The sequence below is a fragment of the Abramis brama genome, assembly GCF_963993115.1.
Source record: "Abramis brama genome assembly, chromosome: 21".
Classification (NCBI taxonomy): Eukaryota; Metazoa; Chordata; class Actinopteri; order Cypriniformes; family Leuciscidae; genus Abramis; species Abramis brama.
The window spans coordinates 30,853,175-30,860,878 of record NC_139983.1 but is presented as its reverse complement, the minus strand read 5'-3'; positions in this window follow the sequence as shown (position 1 = coordinate 30,860,878).

Genomic DNA, 7,704 nt, shown 5'->3' with positions numbered 1-7,704 from the left:
CATGCTGGCTGGCAGATGTACATAAAGCTGTATTTCAGCCACTCCTAACCAACGCTCACAAATAAAAATGTATATACACTCACCGGCCAGTTTATTAGGTACAGCTTTAAACATGTTAACACAAATATCTAATCAGCCAATCACATGTCAGCAACTCATTGCATTTGGGCATGTAGGTTCGAGCTAATAGAAAGGCAACAGTAACTCACATAAGCACTTGTTATAGCCGAGGTCTGCAGAAGAGCATTTCTGAACACTAAACACGTTCAGCCTTGAAGCAGAAGAGCTAGAGCAGCAGAAGACACACCGGTGACACTCCTGTCCGCTGAGAGCTGAAATTGAGGCTACGATTCACACTTGCTCACCAACATTGGACAATAGAAGATTGAAAAAGATGTGCCTGGTCTGATGAGTCTCTATATCTGCCGCACCATTCTGATGGTCAGAATTTGATGTAAACAACATGAAAGCATGGATCCATCCTGCCTCGTCTCAATGGTTCAGGCTGATGCTGGTGGTGGTGTAATGGTGGATATTTTCTTGGCACACTTTGTGCCCCTTACCAATTGAGCATCGTTTAAACACCACAGTCTACCTGAGTTCATGTCCATCCCTTTAGGACCACAGTGTTCCCATCGGCTGACGGCTACTTCCAGCAGGATAACACACAATGTCACAAAGCTCAAATCATCTCAACTGGTTTCTTGAACATGACAGTGAATTCACTAAACTCAAATGGCTTCCACAGTCCAGATCCACAGTAGTGCTCCTTTGGGATGTGCTGGAACGGGATATTCGCATCATAGATGTGCATGTGCAGGATGCTATCAAGACAATATGGACCAAAATATCTGAGGAATGTTTCCAGCACCTTGTTGAATCTATGCCACGAATAATTATATATACAATAGAGACCATTAAAACTGCAAAAATATTGCACTTTAATGTCCCAAAGGTTGAATAGATTTTATTATTTTACTATGAAAACTTGTCATAAAATTTTAAAATGAATAAACTGAAGAAAAAAAAAGATTTATTTTTTTGTATATAAATCGCTATATAAATTGAATGACTGTCCTAGCTATATAATATAATATAATATATGTTATTATTGAATAGCCATACAATTTATGATATTACATTTAAATTACAGATATTTTGTGGATGTTTGTTTTAAAGCTTTATATATCCAAAGAAGATAGTTTTGGAGTTTTTATACCCATTCTATTCTATCCTATCCTATCCTATCCTATTCTATTCTATTCTATTCTATTCTATTCTATTCTATTCTATTCTATTCTATTCTATTCTATTCTATTAAATAATTCTGTGAATATCTGAATATTCAAACCACAAAAATCCGCAACATATATGTATTTTAAACATATCTAGTCTATGCACTGTAAATGCACTGTTTTTCCTTGAATAACCAGTTAAAATAGATGTTAAGATTTAGCACTTTTTTCAGTGTGGTTTTTCAATAACATTGCTCTGTTTGTTTCAGTGTCTCATCCAATGATGTGAGTTAGTGAACCATAATATTTCCGCCACTCTCATTATTTGTGCAATTTAAATTGGTGACATTAGACACTTCACCTTTAAACAAACTGTTTTACTCTACCCGTCATTTAATAAGTAAGCTTGTTGTGGCCTATGCGCTTTGCTTTGTCTATCATTCTCAATTTAATAAAATAGCTTATTGGAATAATCACATTGGCCAAAACTGATTGGGTCACGAGTACACAATGCAGGCAGCGCAGAAGAAGACATTCAATTATTTTTAGAGACGGTCTAAATTTGATTGCATTGGCTTTATATTCCACACACTACATGAAATAGCAGTAACCCTCAGAAGTAATTTAGCTGGAACTAACGAGAGACAGAGGGAGGACCCTCTTCACTTCAGCTAAAACAGCTTTGATGAACGACCGCTGTCCCACAGTGCACGTTGTCATTAGCCTGACACCAGATAGAAGTTAAGTCTTAAGAAAATGGAAAATTGATTTACTTCTTGCTTTGGAGCAAATTCAGACCTCCTGCATAAACGTTGCAAGCGACACTGGCTGAAAGAGACTTTTTTCCTCTTCATCTTGCAGTAGGAATGACAATTTCAGCAGATGTTGTCTAGGTAACAAGTCAGCATGCATTCACTATATGAAATGGAATATGAGCATCCAATTGAAGATTTGGGGAATAAGTTGAATCTCTACAGCCGAACAAATAATTTAGTAAAGTTCTGTGTCTTTTATAAGCATGGGCTTGGGTTTGAGAAATAGGTGCTGGAAAAAAGAACACTAAAAGTTGAGTGCATTAATGTTAAAATAAGGATGATTGATTCCTGAAGACAAAGAGATATACTGTAGGTCTTTTGCCCCCCACAAACTTACTGTATTGAAATAGTGGTAATATTCCCCTCTTTGAGAGACACTTCTCTAGTACACTCTCAGAAATAAAGGTACAGAAAAGTAAAAAAAAAGGTACAAATGCTCGTCGCTGGCGCAGTACCCCCAAGGGGAACAAACTTGTACCATATTAATGGGTACAAAGAAGTTCCCCTACAGTTTGTGCCTTTTAGGTACAAATATGTACCCTTGAATATGTTCCTTCAAGGGTACTAATGGCTCGTCGCTGGGGTGGTACCCAATTGAGCATCGCTCAAGCCCAGAAAAAAGATACAGCGCACTTGGAATAAACTACGCATTTAACAACACATATTGCATTAAAATAAAGTAACGAGAGGAACATCGCCCAACGTAACGAAGTAAAAGTACAGTTCCCTTTCAAGGGAACTCGCGTTGCGTCGAGTTTGACGCTATGGGAACGCTTTGCGTGATGACGTCTTGAAGCACATGTAAAATCAGTCCAATGGTGTAGCGGGACGTCAGAGGCGGGTGACGTCACGTACCAGGAAGCTATAAAAGCCGGCCTGAAGCAGGAAACAACAGCTTTCTGAGTCTTCAGTAGCGCTCTGTGTTGAAATCTGTCTGTCTTATTTGGTGTTGTCTGATATATATATATTATTCAGTATGGCGAGCAAGCAGCAGTTTAGAGTGTGTGTCCATCCCTGCCCGCGTTATTTAACGGGAGGTGACACACACACTCTTTGTGTTGTTTGTTTGGGAGAGGAGCATGCCCAGTCAGCACTCGAGGGTGGTGACTGTGAGCATTGCTGTGCGCTTCCTTTGCGTACGCTCCGATCCCGCTTGGCTCGGTTCAATCCCGACCACGTTCCCCAGGGCTTTGGTCCCGCCGCTGCCGAGGCACGGCGTCGATCTCAGACCTGGGGTTCGCAGATGGATCTATCAGTGGATGTTGAGACGGGCTCTGCCTTATCTCAGCCTCCTTCTGATAGATCCAGTGCCTCTCATCAGGGTGTGGAAGCACGCGCTGCGGTTACTTCCCCCCCGATAGAGGCACCAGTACTGCAACTATCCAGCTCTGAGGAGTTGGATGTTGTAAGTATTGATGCTGAGTCTGAGGATTCGCCACCTCAGTCTCATGCTTTTGAAGAACTGCTCGATGTGATCACGAGAGCAGTTGACAGATTGTCTATTGAGTGGCCAGAGGATAGGCAGGACGTTCGTTCAAAAAGCAAACTCGACGAACGCTTCCTGCCATCTCGTGCTCAGCCCCAGCGTAGGAGCCTGCCGTTTTTCCCCGATCTCCACACCGAGGTGTCGAGATCGTGGGGGAGACCAGTCTCTCACAGAGTGTACACACCACACACCTCTCTATATTCATCTATTTCTCAATATAAAGAGCATGGTTATGGGGGGATGCCGAAGGTGGAAGAGACGCTCGCGGGCTATCTCTCTCCAGCAACGGCATCTTCCCTGAAGGCTCCTACACTTCCCTCAAAGCCAGTAAAATTAACATCTTCCCTGATCAATAAATCGTATGCAGCCGCTGGTCAAGCTGCAGCGTGTCTGCATACGATGTCTATTTTACAAGCCTATCAGGCAGAATTATTGGGGGATTTAGAGGAGGGCGGGGGAATCGGTCCCGACACTGTGGCTGAACTGCGCAGAGCCACGGATGTTTCTCTCAGAGCCACCAAGGAGACCGCTAAATCTATCGGGCGGTCTATGGCAGCCCTGGTGGCTACTGAGAGGCATCTGTGGCTCAACCTGAGCGATATTAAGGACAAAGAAAAACATGTTCTGTTAGACGCTCCGGTTTCCACTGCCGGGTTATTTGGGGATGCAGTAAATATTGCGGTTGCAAAATCACAAGAAGCCGCTAAACAAGCAGCTGCTCTCCAAAAGCTTCTCCCCCGCCGTTCTTTCTATGAGGCTGCTGAGCGGGAGCAGCCTCACTCCTCTAAAAAGGGTGCTGAGCATCGTGCCACTCAGAAGCAGAGCGTGTCCTCCCGTGCTCCCCCACAAAAATCTCGGGGACACGGAGGGCGCGCTCAAACCCAGCAGTCTTCGAGGGGTAGAACGGATCTGCGGACCGTTATTACCGCCAAGAAGGCTGCTGGGAAGAAATCCTGACGTCCGAGGGCTCAGGATTAATGAGGGTAGTCCCCCCCGAAGCAGAGCGGTTAACACCTCTTTTTACGGTGCCCGTCTCTCTTCGGTACCCTCAGGGGACCGTTCTGCCAACCCTGCCGCCATCGGTGTTACAGGGCGCAGCGGTCTCCGGCGAGCACATATCTCAAGGACCACCCGGAAACGTAGTGGCCTCGGGATGCCCGCCCCCTCCGAGGAGGGTGTTAGAGCAGTCTGTTCGGTCGCTCCCTGCCGGTGCGCCGTTACAGGGCGTCGAATTGACTGCTCAACAACAACAAAATCCAGAAACCAGTCTCGAGAGGCTGGTACCTCTAGTAGAATCTTTGACAGCGTGGAAGCTACTGTCAAATGTTTCTCGTTGGGTCCTGCAGACCGTGGAAAAAGGGTATCTGATTCAGTTCGGGAAACGCCCACCTCGGTTTATGGGGGTTCTGCCCACTGTGGTGGCCCCCGAGCAGGTTCTGGTTATGGAACAGGAAGTAAACACTCTGTTAGAGAAAGGGGCCATAGAATATGTACCTCCCTCCGACAGGGAAACCGGGTTTTACAGCCGGTACTTCATAGTTCCAAAAAAGGACGGGGGATTGCGTCCCATTTTGGATCTTCGAGTTCTGAACGAGTCAGTCATGCAGCTCAAGTTCAAAATGTTGACATTGAGACAGATCGTGCCACAGATCAGGTCCGAGGACTGGTTTGTCACGATAGATCTCAAGGACGCATATTTCCATGTTTCCATCCGTCCTTGTCATTGGAAGTTCCTGAGGTTTGCTTTCGGGGGCAAAGCATACCAATATCGTGTTCTTCCATTCGGCCTAGCTTTATCACCCCGCACTTTCACCAAATGCATGGATGCAGCTCTGGCGCCTCTGCGCCTTCAGGGGATTCGCATCTTGAACTACATCGACGATTGGTTGATTTTAGCTCAGTCGCATCAGTTGGCGGTTCAACATCGAGATGTTGTTCTCGCCCACATGAAAGAGCTGGGGTTACGGCTGAACGCCAAGAAGAGTGTGCTTTCTCCACTCCAGAGAACCACTTTCCTAGGCGTGGTTTGGGACTCAGTGTCGATGCAGGCGCGCCTGTCACCGCCACGTATAGAGTCCATCCTTGCAGCTGTGAAAAGTGTAAAGCTAGGCCAGCTACTCACTGTCAAACAGTTCCAGAGACTGTTGGGTCTCATGGCAGCAGCTTCCAACGTGATACCTTTTGGACTGCTGCACATGAGGCCCCTGCAGTGGTGGCTCAGGACCAGGGGGTTTTCCCCGAGGGGCAACCCATTTCGCACAATCAAGGTCACGCGGCGATGCCTACGTGCCTTGGTTATGTGGAAGAAACCTTGGTTCCTGTCCCAGGGCCCAGTGTTGGGAGCTTCTTGTCGTCGCAGACTGCTAACGACGGATGCTTCCCTCACGGGTTGGGGAGCGATCCTGGAGGGTCGCTCAGCTCAAGGTCTGTGGGAAGACCATCATCGTTCCTGGCATATCAATCGCCTAGAGATGTTAGCTGTCTTCCGGGCTCTGAGGAGCTTTGTCACAGACCTCAGGGGACACCATGTGTTAGTGCATACGGACAACACGTCGGTAGTCGCCTACATCAACCACCAAGGGGGTTTGCGCTCGCGCCCATTATCAAATCTGGCACGCCATATCCTCTTGTGGTCCCAGGGGAAGTTGCTGTCACTCAGAGCAGCCTACATCCCCGGGGTTCAGAATATAGGAGCAGACACTCTGTCGAGGCAGGGGCCGAGGCCCGGGGAATGGAGGCTCCACCCCGAGGTGGTGGAGCTGATATGGAGGGAGTACGGCCAAGCACAAGTGGATTTGTTTGCGTCTCGAGAGACGTCTCACTGTCCACTTTGGTTCTCCCTCACGCATCCAGCTCCTCTGGGACTGGATGCTATGGTTCAGACGTGGCCGAGGCTACGTCTGTACGCCTTTCCCCCAGTTGCTCTGCTCCCGGGAGTTCTGGAGAGAGTTCGCAGGGACCGGGTTTGCCTGCTTCTAATAGCCCCGCGTTGGCCGGGCAGAGTATGGTTTCCCGATCTGGTCTCCCTCCTCGACGGGCATCCTCTGGAGTTACCCGTCAGGAGAGACCTTCTGTCCCAGGCAGGGGGCTCAATATTTCACCCCCGCCCAGAACTGTGGAACCTGTGGGCTTGGCCTCTGAGGGGGCCCAGCTCATAGAGTCAGGTCTCTCAACTGAGGTTGTTGAGACCATTCTACAGTCCAGAGCTCCCTCCACGAGGAAACTTTATGCCCTGAAGTGGAGAGTATTCACTTCTTGGTGTAGTGACCGTCGGTTGGACCCAGTCCACTGCCCAATTGGTACAGTGCTGGAGTTCCTGCAGGACCGGTTCACTGCAGGTCTGACCCCGTCCACTTTAAAGGTCTATGTGGCGGCCATAGGTGCTTACCACATTCCTTTGGGTGGAATGTCTGTGGGGAAGGACCCTCTGGTATCTCGTTTCCTTCGTGGCACTTGGAGGCTGAGGCCTGCAGTCCGCTCTAGGGTGCCGCCATGGGACTTGTCCATTGCTCTACAAGGCCTGTCCCTGGCCCCCTTTGAGCCCATTGAGGAGGTTTCGGAAAAGTTTCTGACTTTGAAAGCTATTTTCCTTCTTGCCATTTCTTCTCTTAAGAGAATTGGGGATATTCAAGCATTGTCGGTTGCTCCGTCCTGCTTAGAGTTTGCTCCGGGTATGGTGAAAGCTTTTCTCCATCCCAGACCGGGTTATGTCCCCAAGGTCCCCACTAATGTGGCCAGACCTATTATTCTGCAGGCCTTCTGTCCTCCTCCCTTCCAGAATGCGGACCAGGAGGCTAATAATTTGCTTTGCCCAGTTCGGGCGTTAGACGCCTACGTCCACAGAGCTGCCCTGTGGCGCAGAAGTGATCAGTTGTTTGTTTGCTTTGGCTCCCCTAACAAGGGAGGGCCGGTGTCTAAGCAAAGAATGAGCAAGTGGGTGGTCGAGGCTATCTCACTTGCTTATGAGGCGGCTGGGCAGCCTTCTCCTTTGGCTGTCCGGTCGCACTCTACAAGGAGTATGGCGGCCTCTAAGGCCCTTATTTCAGGAGTTTCACTACAGGATGTCTGTGATGCGGCAGGCTGGTCCTCACCGCACACTTTCGTCAGGTTTTACTCTTTGGATCTAGACTCTGCTCCAGGGTCTCATGTTTTGTCATCCTAGTGCTGC